General features: G+C 40.4%; 1 long non-coding RNA gene across 2 annotated transcripts in view; it reads left to right on the top strand.

Annotated features, from left to right (window-relative positions):
• Nucleotides 1-608: 608 nt before the first annotated feature.
• The window catches only part of LOC133214804 (uncharacterized), a 79,218-nt gene continuing 61,358 nt past the window's right edge, over nt 609-18,468 (top strand). For both annotated transcript variants that reach the window (XR_009726231.1, XR_009726232.1), the window contains exon 1: nt 609-784. This is a non-coding gene — a long non-coding RNA (uncharacterized LOC133214804). The remainder of the gene's footprint in view (nt 785-18,468) is intronic.

The following is an 18,468-nucleotide window of genomic DNA, read 5'->3' on the forward strand; positions in this document are numbered from 1 at the left end:
CAATGTGGAATATTTTCCTGATGGCAGCCCACAGAGGGTCTGTATCTCCCCTTCCCCATGCAGCTCTGCTTTGCCTGGTGAACAGAGATCTCTAGTGTGACAGGGTGAGATTGTATTGGTAGGAGCAAAGTCCCCAGCTCTCCCGTTGTTCTCATCTTTGGAAGATGAGGGGGATTTGGCAATACATGAATGATACAGGATACAGAAATTTTCCAGAGAAACGGCTCTGCATTGGTTGGAGCCTTGGCCTCAAGAAACAGGGTGCCCTTGAGGAGTGCTCCTCTATGCTCTTAGCTCCCTTTCCCAAAATTCATCATTCTTCCTTGGGCAGCTCCTCTGTAAACTCTGCATTGTAGGTTCCTCCTTCACTAAGAAGCAAAAGCCAAATTACGCTGCTTCTCTTTGGTATGAAATATAAATGTAGAACAACTCAGTCCTGAGCGTGTCTTCACTGGGGGGTTTATGCACCTTGGGCTCCTAGGGCCTGTGTGTACCCCAGGTGCTTATTTGCACCGTGGGGCTCATCATCTGAACCTGGGGTTGATGTTCACCTGGGGCTCATTGTACCTGATGAGGAACTGAGTTGGTTCAGCTGCTGAGGAGCTGGCTCTGCCATTTCTGCTTTGTTCTCAATGCTGAAGGAGTGCAGAACTCATTGTTTCATGTGGTAGCTTTGTGGGCTGACTTCACATGAAAGTGTTTCCTGCTCTGTCTTGGAGGCTGTGTTGTGTTTTCCAGAGGGCAGAAGCGTGGTAAAGCATCTGGAAGGAGCAGGAAAGTTAAGGTTTGTGCTGCTGGATGTGGGGCTTTCAATGAATAACAATGTTTGCAAAAGATGTGAGGTTTTCAGTGGGGAGCTGCTTTTTTGTTTCAAATGGAAGTCAGCTTTCAGCTAATATAGATTTATGCACTTTGTGATACAAAATCCTGCTTTCTGCTCTGTGCTATTTTTCCTCAATGCCACAGGAGGCTTTATTTTTCCCTGACAGCTAGCTAAAGGGCACGTTTATTTGACAACTCCTTCATCAGTGAAAAAGTAGAAAAGACATTAATCTAAGGCTATATGCAGCACAGTAGTACCAAGGAGCAAAACTGAGTACTTGAGGAAATAGTAGCAAAAGCTTCTTTCAGTGCTGTGGGGTACTAGGAAGTCAAACTTCTGTAAGTTAGTTCTAATGTATGATCTGTGTATGGAGAGAACTGCTTTTCAGGAATAAATGTCATGTAAGTGGTAGGAGATCAAGGGGTGGGTAGAAGGAGGATGGAGGAACTCTGGAGGTGAAATAAGTGTGAGAAGTTAGTGCTGTTCTTGAATCACACAAGGTTAGCTCTAACTGCTGGCAGTAGCAGCACTGTAAGCACTGTCCCCAGGATGCAGTCTAATTAGCTCAGCCCTGATTTTTAAATGACTTCTATTGTAGCATTATTTAGAGGTCTGGGTCAGGGTATTATGCACACGAGATTCAAAGGCAGTTCTTGCACTGAAGATCTTCACAGGGAAGGGAAACTACATTGGTATTTCTCATCTGATTTGTTATTGGCCCTGAGGGACTTCTTACAGTATTGGTGGGACAAGGTATGGTAGGATGTGTGCCTTGAAGGGGCAGCAGTCCTCAAGCAAGCAAGATACATATGTACTTGCTGTAGTTAACAGATGAACAGCCCCTGGAAGTCAATAAGACTGTATGTCTAAGTGTAGGCATGTGGCTTATGATACTACAAGATGGGAAAATAAGCAATGAGAAGCGAGAGAGCAGAGGATTCTGAATTTCTTGTGTACACTAGCTCAAGGCACAGCCCTAAGTGCCAGGAATGAAATCCTGGCTCCTCTGAGGGTTTTGTAGTTCTGTTACTGACTTCAGTTGAGTCAAGGTTTCCCAAGTCTTTGTTTCCTTTTTATAGCCTTTTATTATGATACTGAGTAGCTGAGAAGGTTTGGGCTTCTGCAGATAAATCCTTTTCAGGCATTGACTTTTTCTTGACAGTTTTAAATGTCAATCTGTTCTTAGCTAGCGGATTAGTGAGGCTTATTACAGGCTACGTTAACTTAGTCTGTATACGTAGATCTGCATTTATAAGTAGGATGGAATCATGTGTTAACAGTTTTACATAATGGCAGGTAAAACACTCGTCACTGCCAGCTGTTGATGAGAGGAGTCTCAAAATTTGTCTGCAAATTCTTTCTTGGGCAGGCAGAGCTCTCTTTCTTTGCCAGGTGATTGAGAGAGACCCCTCCATTTGGACAAAGGAAGGAAAATTACCTAGGTACATTTACCTAAGAATTCCCACTGGCTGTGTTGTCGTGTTGACAAGTCCCACCTAAGATGAGACAAATCTGATTTCCATTAAAATGTAGTATCTGAGATCTTACTGATTCTTGTCTGCATCCAAGGTTGACATTACTTACAGGAAATCTGCTTTAGCATTTTAAAAATCCCCATGACACAACCCAATCCCCAGATTTTTAATTACATGGGATGCTAGAAATGGACCTTGAGAACAAGAAATCTGTGCTACTTGTGGGGGAAAAATGAGGCAAAGCAATAAATCCTTCAGTGACATGTTTCTTAAAAAATGGATTCTTTTGTCAGGTTTATTTTTACACCAGGAAGAAACTGTGCCTTTTACAGATGATGAGCTTGTACTGTTCTTTGTAAGGCAGTATTTCTGGTATTCACAAGAAAGTAGACTAAACAGAAAATGTGAGTTAGTAGTTTCTGCAAGTTAAAGTGGAACAATCCTTTTTAATGCTTAATTAGATTAAATGGAATCTTTACAATATGAAATGCTTATTTGCAATATGCATGGGGTGGCAAGTATCATATTTCTAGTTTTGCATTGTGTAGTTGTTTTATCAGAAAACTTGGGTATAAGTACAGATATATTAATTTTGGAAAATAAAAAGACTATCAGGCAGGTAAACTGGGGCCTCCCTTGTTTGCATGTTATAGGGAAGAGTAAAGGTTCTCATTGTTAGGGGAGTGCAATGAAAAGCTATGCTGATGGAGGAGCCAGAGAAGAATCCAGATTTTGCTCCTGTGACTTTGAGATAACAGGAGTGACACAGAAATGTTTGTTTAACTTTGAATGCATGAAAGAGAAGAAATTTGAGTAATGCAGCACATGGAGTTTTTTTTTTTTTGGTTGGTTTGGTTTTGTGTTGTTTTCCATAGTCACATTGACAGTGACGTTCTTCCTGCAGATCGGCAATTGAAGGCAAAGTATACATACTCGGAGGTCTGTTTTGTATGGGTAGGAAGCTGAAATCTGCACCACTTTGTGTGTGGCAGCCCAAAGGCCTGAGTCATTTTGGTGTAACACTGAACAGCTTATTCCAATAAGGCACATTATTACATTTTAAAGTTACTCCCTCTGCTCCACTTGAGATCTCAGCATTGTTTTTTTCCGCTGCTCTAGGGATTTGTGTTAGAGTTTTAAGGAAACAATTCACACAGTGACTTTAAAGAAGAAATCCAATAATGGTTGTTTTGTTTGTTTAGACCCTGCACTGCGCCTTGCAGTAGCTGTTAACAGAGTGAAGTTATTGAAGCCAGTATCTTGTTTTCTTTATAGCCTCATGTAGAAGTGTGCTACTTGTGGGTGAGTGAGGGGGTGGTGTTTTTAATAAAAGGCTTGGATTATTTCTGTCACTTTGGCTTCACATTAGGGTCACATCTCTGTGTTAAACACCTGTGGCTTACCCTTACAAGATAAAAGGATGTAATGGAGATAAAAATTGGCATGTTTTAAGTACTGTAGGATCAAGTGTTTCTGTGGCCTCTGTGTTGGTAGCAAGGGAAAGCAGAGCCAGGTGCCCTCACAGAGGCAGTGGGTGACACTGGTTCCCTGGGCTCTGCACAGGACTTCTGTGTCTTGTACTTGTCTTGTGAAGGACAGGTAGCAGAGAAAGCCAGCACAGGCTGTGCTCAGGTAGTAAAGCAGGCATACCCAGCCTCTCCTTGAGGGAAGCCCTGTGGCTCTGTTAATGTGGTGTGCCAGGTATGTAACTCTACAGGTCAGAGAGGCAGGAGAAGCAATCTCAGATGCAGCAGTGCTTACCAGGAGTTTGACTGTTCAGATGTGCTCTTTCAAATATGATCATTGGCACAAAGCAGTGCACAGGTTTGGAGTTCAGTGGTGCTGCCTTGCTCCTTCTTAAATGAGGTTTCCAATGTGGGTTACTTTTGGAGTCAGCGGTGTGCTAATGAAAGTATCTGGTTGTGGGTTCAGTCGCTATTGCTTTCACCAATATGGACAATGACACCCTCCATTCGTACTGCGATTGAATTGATCTGACCTTATTGTGCTTAGTTTATCTGATTGTATGCAGTTTATGTTTTTTTTTTTATGACAGTTACTTCCCTTTCCAAAGAAACAGCACTACTGTACTGCTAATGATGCATCCCTGTGTCTGCATGGTTCTAGTGGAGCAGCATGTTAAATGGAAGCCTTTAGAAAACACATTTTTATAGCCTTCTAAACTTTGTATTCACCACCTAACAGTATACAAATGAACCTGAGGTTGTGTGATGCAATGTCATGAGATGCACCACACCACATATATAGTCTTTGAAGTGAGTAGATGAGCTGGAGAAACAGCAGCTGAATTTAAGCTGCCAAATCAGTTTAGTGGGGGGAGACTGTGAAGCATTTTTCATAGACTGAAATGAATTGCTATAGGTAGTGATGCCCATGACCTTTAGATATTTTTGACAGTAAAGCATAACCTGTTCTCATGAGAAGAAAATTCACATCACAAAAGGACACTACTTACACTATTCAATCCTTTGATGCGGATAAGTCTTTTTATTTGGAAAAGTTGGTATGATTTCATCACAAGGATGCCCTCTGCTTTAATTCAATCTCCCTGACCTAAGTTCAAACCCATCACATATTGTAGCAACTGCAAATAATTCCTTTGTAAAGATTGTCAGAAGTGAAATGAGGTTAAGTCAAAACCCCACGGCTCTGCAGAATACATGACTAGCGCATATGAAGGGGTGATTGGCAATTGCTGGCCGGAAGTGTCAGATTTAAATTGTCCTTGGAAGAATTGTCATCCTCAATGAAAGGTTCAGCTCAATGACAAGGAAATCGGAGAAGAGCCTGTAAGAGCTGATCTCAACTTGAAAATGCTCAACAAGAGCGTAGAAGCTCGAGCAGATGATTTAAGAAATAGAGGAAATGTAACTTTGTCCCCACAGGAATGTTAACATCTAATTCTACAGCTACTTCCACGCTGGTTTTTATCTTCTGACTTAGCCTTACTACCTCAAATTTTAAAAATGTGCAGAGGCTGGGCATGTAGGTTCCAAGTAGGATTTTCAAGGCACAGGAAAGGACAAGCTAGCTTGGAGGTATTCATGTAATACCTGTGTAAGCTTTACTCATTAAAAGAAAGGGTAAACTGAGGGGCAGAAAATACTCAAGTGGCTTTATGTCTTTCTTTCTCTCTGTTTTTGAATAATAATGCAGAGCATCCAGAGAAAAAACAGAAAATTCTGTACCATATTTTTCCTGCCTATGTGTAGAATAATTAGAAATGTCTCTTTGTGCAGCATATCCAGCTACCTTTATGAGCTTCTCTGCAATGTACCTTTCAAAGTTAAGTTTAACTTGGCACCTCTCTCAGTGACCATTAAATCAGTTTGTTAAAGGGTCCGGAAACCTTTGATACTGATATTGTGTTGCTGCAGTTACTGCCCATGGTCCTGCGGCCATGCTAAAATTAAAAGGCCTGCATACTTTGCTTTTAAGTTGATCCCTTAGAGGCTAAATCAGTTTGATTTCTGAAACTGGTGCTTGGCAGTGAGGCTGATAAATTCTGCTGGTATCAAGGCTGCACACACTGGGTTCAAAAGCTAGGTGTAATGTCGTGCTCTCATAGTAGAGGTTATTATACCAAATTTTGATGTTTTAGAGTTCTGTTTTATAAAAAAGGAGTCTTCAAAGGGTACAAAAAGATACTCGTGGAGATGGGCAGAAAACAAGCTCAAAACCAGTAGAGCAAGAGCTATGGGATAAAGATGTTTTGGTCAGACTGAGTTACTTTAAGTATGTTCCTTGCAGTAGTAATGGAGGTTGGAGCTAGGAAAATGATCCAAGAAGCAAGGAGACATCAAGATGAGGCAGAGGGAGAGCACAAGACCAAATTAACGCCTACACTTTGCAAATATCTGTTGCTTTTTTCAGCATAAGGAAATGCAGTCAATTGCCCCAGAACTAATTCTTAGTAATTAAAACCTAAGTAAAGTATTTCTGACTGCCCTGTAAGTTACTAAAGCACAATGCTTTGAGCCTAATGTTGCACCAATTTTTTAAGCTGAATGATAGAAAAGGCTGCAGATCTGACTCATCAATTCCTCATAAATTTATAGGACTCATGGATCTTCCTGGCTTTGAGATCGTCTGCATTAGTTTTTATATGACATTTTCAAGCTTGGCTAAGATGCAGCTGAAGAATTTATATTGGAGAAGAGCTGATTTCTCCATTTCCAGTGCCACAGAATTTCATGCTCCAACCTCCCGTTACATCAGACTGCCTGGAAGTGTCCTAGATTACTGTTATTATTTTGGTTAGAAAAGCAACACTCCTTTTTACTTCCAATTGCCCTTATAAATTATACTAGGAAATGACTGTCAAATAATAGGAAGCAATGTTTCGTTGGAAATGAAAGGGACGGAACTGTTAAAAATAATCCACTTCTCAGTAATTGTAGTACACTTCTCCAAGCCTTGCAGTAAGGGCACTGAGCCAGACAAGAATGAGAGCTGGGTAAACAGGAGAGAACAATTTTACCACTTTGTTAGTTAAGGTAATATGTGTGGAAAATGGTAAGCCCATAATAATTTATCCTCAAGGTCTCTCTTTAACAGAGCCCTTCCTTAAAAGAGATTTTAATGATTTTCCGTAATTCCTGAATTCTGGGAAAAACTTAGTCCAGTGAGTAATCATGGAGTTTGGTAAACTTCATCTTTTTGAGGGGCTGTTCAATAGCACAGGAGTCTTACTTAAACTAGACATACTGAACTTATGCCCAAAGATTTTCTTGAGCAGCTCTGAGAAGGAAGAGCACTGAGCTATCTTTCCTGAGTATTGGCTGGTGTAAATCCTTGCACTTGTGACTGTATATATGGTTTCTGTTTTTTATTGACTTTCTAACAGGAAACTTCTTGGCAGAAACATTTTTATCACTGAAGTGATTTTAAACATATATTGAATGGCTGTCTATAAAAAAATGAATGGCCTTCTTAAAGGTAATCACATACCTGAGGATATCTGGTTGTAAGGCTTTTATTGTTGTCAGTAGGAAAGACAAAATGCTCTTCTACCATCAAAAAAATTAATCATTTGGTATTCAGCAGGTGTGGGAATAGAATTAATTCATATCCTCATTCATTTCTGCACTCAGATAATTGAAGAAAACATGAATAAGGTAGGCTGTTAGAAGAGGAGGGGGAATTGGAAGCTATTGCTATAGATTAGCTGTCCTGCATGACCAAAACTGTGAATGTAGTGAAGGTGATGTAGATCCTAACTAAAGAGCAGGCTCATATGAAGCAAACCATAACCACATGACTGCACACAACTGATGAGAGAGGCGCCCTTGATTTTCCCTGAATTAATCTGAAAAATGGAATAAAAAAGTATGAAGAATTATTCTAAGCATGAGGAAAAAAGCATCAGTGGAATGATTTCATTATGGGAAAACAGATTTGCATTTCATGGTATTGCTTTACAGAAATGAAAAGGCATCTCTTTTACAGGTACATATTTGCTTTCTAAACAAACTGGGTCCCATTCAGTCTCAGTTGTAATTCTCTGTTGCTGATGCAGGTTGACCTTTTGCTCCTAAATTTAAAATCAAAATGCAGCTCATCTCTGTGGACAGAGATACAGCCCAGAACAAACGATAAGGTACTTGGAAATAATAGCGTAGTTTACATGTAGTTGTACATAAGAGATATAAGGTCAAAGCAGGATCTAAATGCAGTTCTTGGTTTGAGGAAAGGCTTCACTTCTTCATACATCTGACAAATACAGCACTGGGAGTTGATATTTCAGGTTGCTTCTGGTTTGGTGTTTTGTTTGTTTTGGTTGTTTGGTTTTTTTTTCATTCCTCAAAGTAAACAGATTTTGAAACAATATAAATAACTAAAGAGACAGCAAGCAAGTTTTAAGTGGAACATGTTATGTCTGGGTTTCTAAGGGCAGACAACAAGAAACCATGTTCACAAAGTGCTGCAGGAAGCTCTTTCAGTAGGTGTCTAGAGTATATCTAGCCTCCCTAATCTCTTTTGATTCCAAGTAGTGACTCACACTGATGTCAAGGCTAAACAGATACAAAAATGTTTTCAAGCCTGTGGGGGTATGAGAGGGTTTTAGTGGCTCTTATTCATGCTTTTGACAACTCTGACAATTGCTTATACCTCTTCCATAACCTCGTTTGCTGGTTCAGGCACAGCACTGAATGACCGCTGTTGTTGATTAAGGACCACAACCATAGTCACTCAGCTTTAGGGGCTTGGCTGATTTAATGTTTATGCAGTCTTGAAATGTGAAGTACTGTTTTCCACTCTAAACCTGGAACTTTGAATTCCATGCATCTCTGGATGTATAAATGAAAAGATTGCTGCCCCTGAGCTGATTAGTGCCTTCCCATCTGTTTTCTTTTTCCTGTAAGAAAGCCTTGAATATTTTCTGCATCAAACACTTTGGTTTCATTGTTATTAAAGCAGGAGTGAATAAATACTCTTTGCTAACATAAGTCTGATTCTTGGGTTTCTGCATCGCCTTACAAAAGTTAAACTTCATGTGCCTTACATCCTTTCTACCACTGGGACTAGGTAGTGTGGACAGATGAGCATTGGGGATGGCCATAATTATTTCTCTCTGGCTTTGCTGCCATGGTGCGTTGGAGGAATGCGTAGGCTTGTGACAGCGATGACACAGCAGGTAGTGAGCCAAGGAATATCACAGACCTGCAACAAACCACTACTGAATGGATGTGGGAGGAACCTTTCATTCTGTGAAAGGCATCTGAACTTTCTTACTTTGTGGGGTGATTTTTTTTCTGTCATCACCATCTCCCTTAATTCCAGTCATAAATGTAAAAATGTTGTGTTTGTACGACTTTTCAGGGAGGTTTTTCTGGTAAACACAATTTCTGTGGTTTGACTAGATGTATTTAGTGACTTCAAGCTGTAGGATTTGACTGCTGGACTCTGTGTGACTTATTTGATGCCATTTTCCTCAGTGCTTAATGCTTATTACAGAGTTGACATATTGATCAGCCCAGCAAGAGAGCTGTGGTTCAGCAGTGTTCTCCACTACATGCTTTTCATGGGGGTCATTCACACTAACTTTGCAAACTGAATGTGGAGGATGTGCATCAAGTGCTTTGGGTTAGCATAAAACTGGTTAGGACAAGGTAAGGAGACTGGTAGGTGAAGATCCAAGCCTTTGGTGATGCTTGTGCTTCCCTCTGCTGTGCTGCTGGCACTGGGCTGTAGGAAATATTTCCTAGCTCAAATATATAGAACGGGTTCTGGAGATCAAATGCAAAGAGAAATTACAATGTTGGGATGATTTATCTTTAACTGATAATTGATCTATAGGTTCTCAGCTCAGGTTCTAAGCTCAGGAGAAAGCTTAGGAATTTCTCATAGTAGGCAGAATCAGGCCTGTGCAAAGGATTATTAACTGTGGTCATTTCTGGAAACTATGCCACTTGGTGGAAGTGATTTACCTTTTGGCATGGTGTTGAAGGAATCATCAGTTGCACTTAAGATGTCACAACTGGTGGTGGAACAGGCGCTGGATCAATTATAAAAGCTTTTTAGGTATAGCCTTCATTAATGTTATAATAAATTTTCACTTTTTCTGGTTTTCATTAAGCTATTTAGCTTTTGGATTAAAATATTTAAATTTGGATTATGCTTCTAAATGTAGAAGGGGGAAAAGTATGAAAGCAGATATTGCGGAAACAAACTCTCACTGTTAGCGTTAAGTATTTCAGGTCCCCACTGGGACAGGAGACATGTTTTTAAGCCATTTTATGAGCTCTTAATAGAGCAAAGTCCTTCCTGGGAAGATATACTTCTTTCCAGTGATGTCTGTGCTGTAGGTTTTACAGTGGTTTTGGGTGTTTTTTTTCTTTTTTGCTATTTTCTTTGTTGTCCAGAATTCTGTTTATAAACTAAATCCTTAAACGAGCACTTCTGTAGAAGGACCACATGAAAAATTTCACACTAAATTTGTCTCAGTATGTTTTGTTCAAGATGATTACCAGTTATTTTCTGGATGATCTGCTTAGAATGAAGGCGTTAGAACCACACCTTTCCAGAAGCGCTGTTCTGGGTTGTATAACAATGCAGATTTTGATTTGGTGTAACAATAGCGTCTCACTTATGGAGTATGGTAAAGCAATTCTTACCACTTGGTCAGCATTTAAGATCTTCTGAACAAAGTAAAACCTTGAACTAATCCTTCTAAACAATCCTGTGAGGATCACCCATATTTGCATTTTGCAGTAGTGCAGAATGTGGGTACAATGTGACTCACCATAGGCTAGGCAGCGAGCAAGTGGTAAAGTAGGGATTAAAATTTGAAAGCTCCTGGCTCTCGAGCCTGTGCTCAACCCAGTAGATATTACTGACTCTTCTAATCAAACCTTACAGTATCTTACCATCTGTTGTGCAGCTTTCCTTGGGGAACTTCAAGACACTCTGTTTTGCATTTCAGGCGCTCTGAAAGCTGAATTAAAAAAGAAGAAAAAAGATGTTAGAAGTGAACCAAAAATGCATACAAATAATGTGTTTATTCTTGTGTTGGTTTGGGTGTTGGAATCAGCTCCTTATTGAATAAAAACAAAAGGTGTCTGCTATAGAGCACTTCAAATGTTCATCTGTTAGGGGAAAATGTTATTTTTCATGCTGAAAACAAAAGGGCAAAAAACCAGCTTCATTATTTTCATCTTCCAATCGCCTCTGTCACACTCCTTTTGATTCAGTGACTTGCCAAAATTTACCCATTGGCACAACAGTTATTTTTAGACATGTTGCTAGATTTCAAGTAGAGCTCACTGGTGCATACAAATTATTCATTTAAGCATCTATTTGAAAATAATAATAATAAAATATATCTCTAACAGTGTGTCAGGAAAGCATTAAACGTAGTCATTCTGGAAGCAGTAATTGTAAGCAGCAGTTCATTTGAAGATCATTCAGGTTTGAATGACAACAGAAAATGCAAGCCACAAAGAAAGAAAAGCAGGAATTGAAGTGCCTTTTCTGCAATGGCATGCTAAGGTTCCTTCAAAACACCAGCTTTCCTGTAGCAGCAGCAACCTTGGAGCCATACGTTGGAAAGCACTTCTCCAGCTCCACTGCTGTTTTACAGCACTGTCTCAAAGCCAGTCAGCACAGAGAACGCAGATCATGTGCTGGAGTGAGAAGGGTGCTTTTTGCCCGTGTTAACTCATTATTGAGATACTGGTGATCTCGTTTCTCCCCTGATCTGGAGCCTGTCCTAAAAGGTACAAATACTTAAAAGGAGATACCCAGATGTTTTGACATCCTTCACTGTGCAACATCAAATTATATACGTTTGATTAACTTTTCATAGCTCTAGCATTGGCCAATGCTCCTGCCTGTTGTGATGCTCCTACACCAGTGCAATGGTGAGATCTTCACACTTTGGATGAAAGTCTGCATCCACCCTGGTCATAAGTAACAAACTATCCTGCACTTCACTTTCTTCAGCCCTCTCCTTACTCATATAAACAGCTGTAAGCTGCTTAGCTACCTAAAGCCTGACAAGATGTGATTTTTTTAGTTTTAATCCCATCTCATTTATCAGAGCACTCATGTTCTGCAGACACTGGCTTTCCCTTGCTGCTTTTGAATTGTCCCTTGCGCGTGTAATATTTAGTCTGCTTTGGAGCTTCTTCTCTCCTCCCTTAGCCCCCTGTGTGGAGGCTGCTGGCTTGGAGGAGTTGTACTGAGACCCACACTGCTGCTTGGTGTGGGAAAGTCTGCGGGAGTGGCTGCAGAGGGAGACCAAAGCTGGTGAGAAGCCCTGTGTCACATGCAATGCATGATTCCTGGGACACTGTAGAGATCCATGGCAATAAGCAGGTCATGCCCTTCTCTGATGTCTTCTCTTTAGTTGATGTGCTTTACTTAGGCTTACAATGCATTTGCCTGGTACTGTAAAATCTCCCAAGTGAGCAGTTTGGGGGGCCTTGGAAGCTGTTTGTCCTTGTAATGTGACACTGCATGAAGCTAATATACCATATTTCTCACCGGGGCAACACTGAGCAAAGATGCTTCCCAAGGGCTGTAAATCTGTCTTGGCTAGAAACCATGTGCTCAGACTATGCAGTATCCAGGACAGGAAGGACCCAGTCTGTGTCTGGAGCAAAAATGGCTTCTGCCGATTACTACCTACACAATGTACCTACAAATCCATGTTACAGGAATTTGTTTGTATTTTCCAGCTCTGGTGGAAAACTTGCTCCAAATATACTTGACACCTAAACATCACCCAGTCTTTGGGTGCTATCAGGTAGTGACTGCATCTTGTTTGGACAAGGTGCTACATAATAGACAAACTAAAAAGTTACTGATATTCAATAGAATCCACAAGGCAGGGCAGATGGATTTTTAAAGGGGTTGAACTGTACATATGTGCATCTGTTTCTGCTGTCGGTAACTGTTTTATTTATGTCACTTATTGAGTGGTCTCTGATAAAATATTTACCGACTTAAGTTCATCTTTTTGTTTGTTTGGAGTGGTTTTTCTTTTGTCAAAAGATGTAAAACAAAGCATTTCCCCAGCCATACAAAATAATTTGGATGGCTGCCCTGGTGACTTCACTTGGACCTAGACTCCTAAAGCAAGGTTCTTCCTCACTATCTTGTGTATTTCTCAGGTGCCTCTCTCTTTTAAGGATTAATGATCTGTGAATTCTGTGATAAAAGCTGCAACTTGAACAAGAGAAAAGATCAATTAAGAGATGTGCTTGGACAGCTGAAAAGTAAGACGGGCTTTCTGTGAAGGGGCAGGATGCCAACAGCTTGTGCCTGGCCATCAAAAGACAAGTCCCTGAGTCGTGGTGGTGTTTTTATGGCTACAAACAGGCTGTGTACCCAGGCACCCATCATTGTAGTACAGAGATGCTCTGATATATTTTAATGTGGTGATCAGTTCTGACTGAGAATTGTAGCTCTCATCTGCTTCTTGTTACTGTTTGCTTTGCGAAGACATTTTGGATATGAAATGACTTGGTGGCAGATTGCAGCTGACTTGAGGCATTAGTGTGTGCAAAAGAGGTCGTGTACTTTGTTCATTCAATTGCCTTATGTGAGCATCCTTTGGGAGGATGTACGTTTGCTGTGAATACCGGAATCTTGCATTCTGAGGGGACAAGGTGAGGGGCAAGAAAGATGAAAAAGCATGTTCTGCATGGGAGAGCATAGCATACACTTCCCCTTGGGGTGTTCTGTATGTATTCTACCTATAGGAAAAGATGCTGTCTCCTGACTAAGGGAAGGTGCCTTATAAGTGTGGTCCAGGCAAAAGCAAAAGTAAACAAACAAAAAAGGCAAATTGAAATCCTTGGACTCCTGTGTAGTCCATGGTAGGGTAAATAATCGCTTTTGTTGTCTTTACCTGTATTTGAGGCTTGCCATCTTTCTCGTGTTGGACTCTCGGTCATTTCTTTAGTGAAATCACAAGCTAAAAGGGTTGACTGAATGTAGTAATTCATGGCATTTCTAGAACAAAATGAAAAGATTTAGCTTCCCACATCAAATTAAGTTAATTCAATGTCTTTTCCAAATGGGACTTAAAAAACAAAACTGAAGCCTCAATATAATTTTGTAGGAGTTTGGGTTCCCATGCCTGCATGTGCATGACAGTAATATTCAAGCCCGTTTGAAATGGTGGAAATGTAACACAGAGTTGAAAGAGCTCTGCCATAGTGGGTACCACTGCTGGCCGAGTTTTAGCTCACAGGAAAGTACAGGAATGCTGGTATAGGAAATACCTCAGTAGGTCACATTACCAGTGAATGTATTTTCACATATTCATGTTTGAGACACAGCTTTGCACCAGCTTTTCATTTCCTCAGACAGTTGTGGCTTCACTGTCCTGTTAAAGGACTGTCAGTAATTCTTACTCCCATTTTGTCACATTAGTCCTTCTAGGATAGAAAAGAAATTTTCTTGGTTTTGTAGAGAGGCAAAGCAAAAGCTTCCGAGTTAAAATTTGACTAAAAGTGCATTGCATAATTATGATAGCAGTGCTGTTTCATTTAATAGCTTTGTATTGGAGATATCTCAATCCATGGAAAGTTTTTAAACAGGAAAATACATTGAAAGAAATCGTGGCAAATCTTGTTAGATATGTTATTTGGCAACCATTCTTAGAATACTGAAAGACCTGGAGAGAACCAAATATACATAATGCATCAGGCTACTTGCATTTACTAACAAATGCTGCCTAATACAGTTTTTCTAGAAAGAATTCAAATTTAATGTTAAACTACTTTAAAGAAACATCATTAAGTTTCCAAAATTAAGCAATTGAACACAAGGCTATCAATGCAACCCTAATTCAGGCCCCTTGTGTTTTCATTATGATACAGTTGTTAATTACATGATCATGTACTGCTTTTTCTTTTTTTCCTTGATCCTCATTCAGTGAGCAGAATGAATAGCACACACTTAATGAGCATCTATTCAGTATGTTTTCCCCATTGTCCAGTGTGTGGTCCCATGCTTTATTTATGGCACACTATTCAAACACTGCTCTGAAAAGGAGTTCTGAATCTCTGCATGGGTTTTTTAACAGCAGTCACCACTGCAGTGTCCAAGAGCTTCACAAGCGCTAATGATGACTTTATCTTCACAACAAACCTGTGAGATGAAGCAGTGGCAGCAGCTCAGGAGAACCGAAACAAAAGAGATAAAGGTCAGAAGTCTTCCACCAGCATGGGGTGCTTGATTTAAGACCTTTAGCATCTGATTCTTTGGTGCTAATATTGCACTCTAACTGTTTAAGAACAGTTTCTGTAAACTGCTTATGTCTCTACCTCTTCCGTTCTCTGATAGTATCTTTCAGTTGCCTTCATTATGAGACTATCCTTTCTCTTCCTGTTCTCTTGGGTCTAATTTAGCATTGACATCTCCACTACTCTCTCAGGTGAGCTTCAATGCTAGCACGAGTCGTAGTTCTGTACAGCCATGTATGTCACAGTTATGTGTAGGAAAAGATGAAGTATATTTGGTGAGAATGAGATTATGTGGCATTTTCATGACTAAAACAGAGTGCTTTTGTTAAATGCGTTTCATTTATAGTTCTTCAGGACTCATAGTCTGGCCAGCTTGCATAAACTTTCCTGAAGACGATATAGGGAATCTCTCTCCCTGTGGCATACCTCTTGAATTCCAAGTGTTTAGCATCTCTAGAGCTTTGGTAAGAGATTTTAGCTGTTGAGAAGTTGATGGTGTGGTATACAGTGTTTGGCCTTTTTGGTTATATTGTAATGTTTTCCTTTAGAATTATTGGGTTAGGTGGTACACCTGATGGAGAAATGTCTTATTTCCTAGGGAGCTGATGAGCAGCGAGTCTGCTCATCAAAAGAATGTTAAGGAGACTGAAGGGCATAAGAAAGGGATTGGAGAATCCCAGCATCTCTTGAAGAGTGACTGATAATTCTAAGATCTGCCAGCTGAGCTGTTGGGATAAAGGAAAACCTTCCCAGGGACCAGGTGGGACTGGGCAGAGTTTGCTTCCATTCTGTCATTGAACATCAGGCTGATACAGTTCTTTACTGTGCTGATGTGGTGGGTGGGAGAGTGGAGTATACATCTCATTTCCATTCTGTTTTCTGTAGTCTTTTTGAGTTTTTCCTCTATCTAATCGAAGTATTCCCACTTTTATTCTAATCTGACTTCTGACCATTTTGGGGAAACTTATGATAGAGAAAACTATCTAGATAGATCTCAAAGCTCTGACTGAGGGTCACAGAGGAAAATCCACACATTCTTTCCTTACTATGCTGTTAAGAACAGCTGAATTATTTTGGCTAAAGTTTGTATGTCATTCAAATCAGCTTGAGGACAAGATCTGTTATGAAAATATTCTGTAGTCTGTACATGGGCTAACCTTAGGAGAAAGAAGAAGACAGACTCTAATAATGGAAAGACAAGGAATCTTAGTAATGCATAGAACTGCCAACTCTTAGCAATCCAAATGCCAGGTTTCAGCTAGCATAAATAGCAATGCCTGTGTGGACTTCAGAGATGGCATGTTGATAGAGCAGCTGACAGTCTTGCTAACATATTTCCAAATAATATTTGTTAAACATCTAACAGAGAGAAAAATAAAAAATAGTTTCAGTGCCATCTGTAAGGTCCCATCCTGGACACTAATGAAGAAATACAGCAGTTTGACAGGATTCTCTCACATGTGTCAAGGATATGAAAATATATGCGATGTTCTGTCACAGTTGCTAACAAAAGTTGGGTATTTATGCACATTCTTTCTTATCAGTGTAAATGCTTAGTTTGGCTCTCCCAAGTTGCTCTTTTACTTTTTTGTGAGTTATTTGTGGGGAGAGGTTGGTGAATTTCTTTTTTAGTATTGAGTGAAGTTGGTGATAAGATAGCTCTTCAGGTTGTGCTATTGTAATATACCATCTCATTCTGCATTTATGCGAAAGCCTTGTTCGCAGCAGTTCGCACTGTCTGGAATCAAGTGTAAACCTGGATAAGAAGGCTTCATAATTCATGTTTTGGTGAAAAATAAAAGGTTCTTCAGCTCTGTGTTTGTAAACTTAGCAGTTACTTTTGGTGTAGGGCTGTATTGATGGCAATTTGGAGGAGGGAGAGAGAGGCAAGAGAGGCAGAAGCAGGAGGACTTCTATTGAGAGTTTGGTTTGTAGATGAATTAATGGATTCTGAAGGTGTAGGAATAGGTTATCTACAAAACCTTTGGTGTCTGAAGGCATAGTGGAATTCATAATGTCGCATCCTTAAAAGCAGGGACTCCTGCCTTGCCCATCTCCTTCTAGCCTATCTGAAATACTGACTATGATGAATTATCATAGCTGCAGCATTCAGATTTACCCTCTCTGGAAAACAGTCTGATTCCTTGACTACATGAGCAGACAGGCTGTCAAATGTCAGCTATTCTCCCTGTCATACAGGAAGCTGAAACTACTGTTGAGATGTGTTTATGGATCATCCAGTGTTTCTTGTCAAATTCTTCTGTTGCAGTGGTTACCAGTGAAGCCCAGTGGGTGAGAGAGGGAGTTGAACTGGAGCAAGGACAGCCAGGTTCTTCATTGGCTGGACACTATGTATTTATTTTTTAACTTGTTTTCTATCCAGCTGAATCAAGATTTTCTAGTGGTAGCAACCACCCCATCAAATAGCGGTGATTTAATTGCATTGATACTAGCCAAGATAGATTTTTTTAAAGAAAAAGGCTGATATACCTGCTAATGTCATAGTTACACTGCTTAGGTCAAAGTGCTCCCAAAGCCCTAATGGTGATGTGCTTGTTAAAAAAATCAGACTGATGTAAGCCTTGCAGCTTTCTTATGCTTGCTTCATTAAATCCACTTGTTAACTAATGCAGCATAAACTCATAGCCAGGGGTTTACCTGACTTTGGCCCACAGGTTTGTATGTTTGTATTTTGGGTGCACCTGCTGGGCCTCCTGTTCCTCTCTAGCTATGTGCTTTGAAAAACCCAGCAAGAAATCCTCTCTTCAAGGCCAGTAGTAGCCAAACAGCTTGGACAGGTGTTTCCTTAAACTCTCCTTCTCCATCTGCTGATGTATTGCGCACAGTTTAACTTGCACATTGCAGAAGCACCTCTTATAGCAGACAGTGAAAAGCCATTATAATCTGCCAGTTGCAGTGTGCCGTTCCATCCTGCATCCTGATCACACATCCTAATGGGCTGTGGCATGGTGAGCTGCCTGTCATGCTTTGCACAGGCAAAGCTGCTGCATCCTGCCAAGAATTACAGGGTTCAGTGTATGATATTGGAAGCCTGTTAGAAGCCTTGTGTGTCCTGCTGGCAGGAAAGGACAGTGACGTTTTCTGTAGTAATGTAAATTACTATCAAGAAATCTCATCTTTTAGAAAGTAGTTTGTGTGCTGTGTGATGTTTACTCTAGCTACTTTGCCAAGAGCTTTTGCATTTACTGAGTACCCATTTGGAGAATGGGAAAAGGAAGGAGTAGCAACTCATTCTGATGTTTGGAGCAGGGCTTTGGGCTGTCTCCTCCCAGTCTATCTGCACATTCAGAAGCGGGGCAATTCACTTGCTGTATTGCTTGTGCAGTGGAAAAACTAGAAGATGCTCTTTCCAATGGCCAGTTCCCTGGCACAGCCAATCTTTCTGTTGGTAGCATCTGGCAGCAGGATGGTCAATCCTAAGTGCCTAATA

Source organism: Neopsephotus bourkii, unplaced genomic scaffold (assembly GCF_033783945.1).
Source record: "Neopsephotus bourkii isolate Nb327-2 ecotype Australia unplaced genomic scaffold, CSIRO-AGI_Nbou_v1 NB_936, whole genome shotgun sequence".
Lineage (NCBI taxonomy): Eukaryota > Metazoa > Chordata > Aves > Psittaciformes > Psittacidae > Neopsephotus > Neopsephotus bourkii.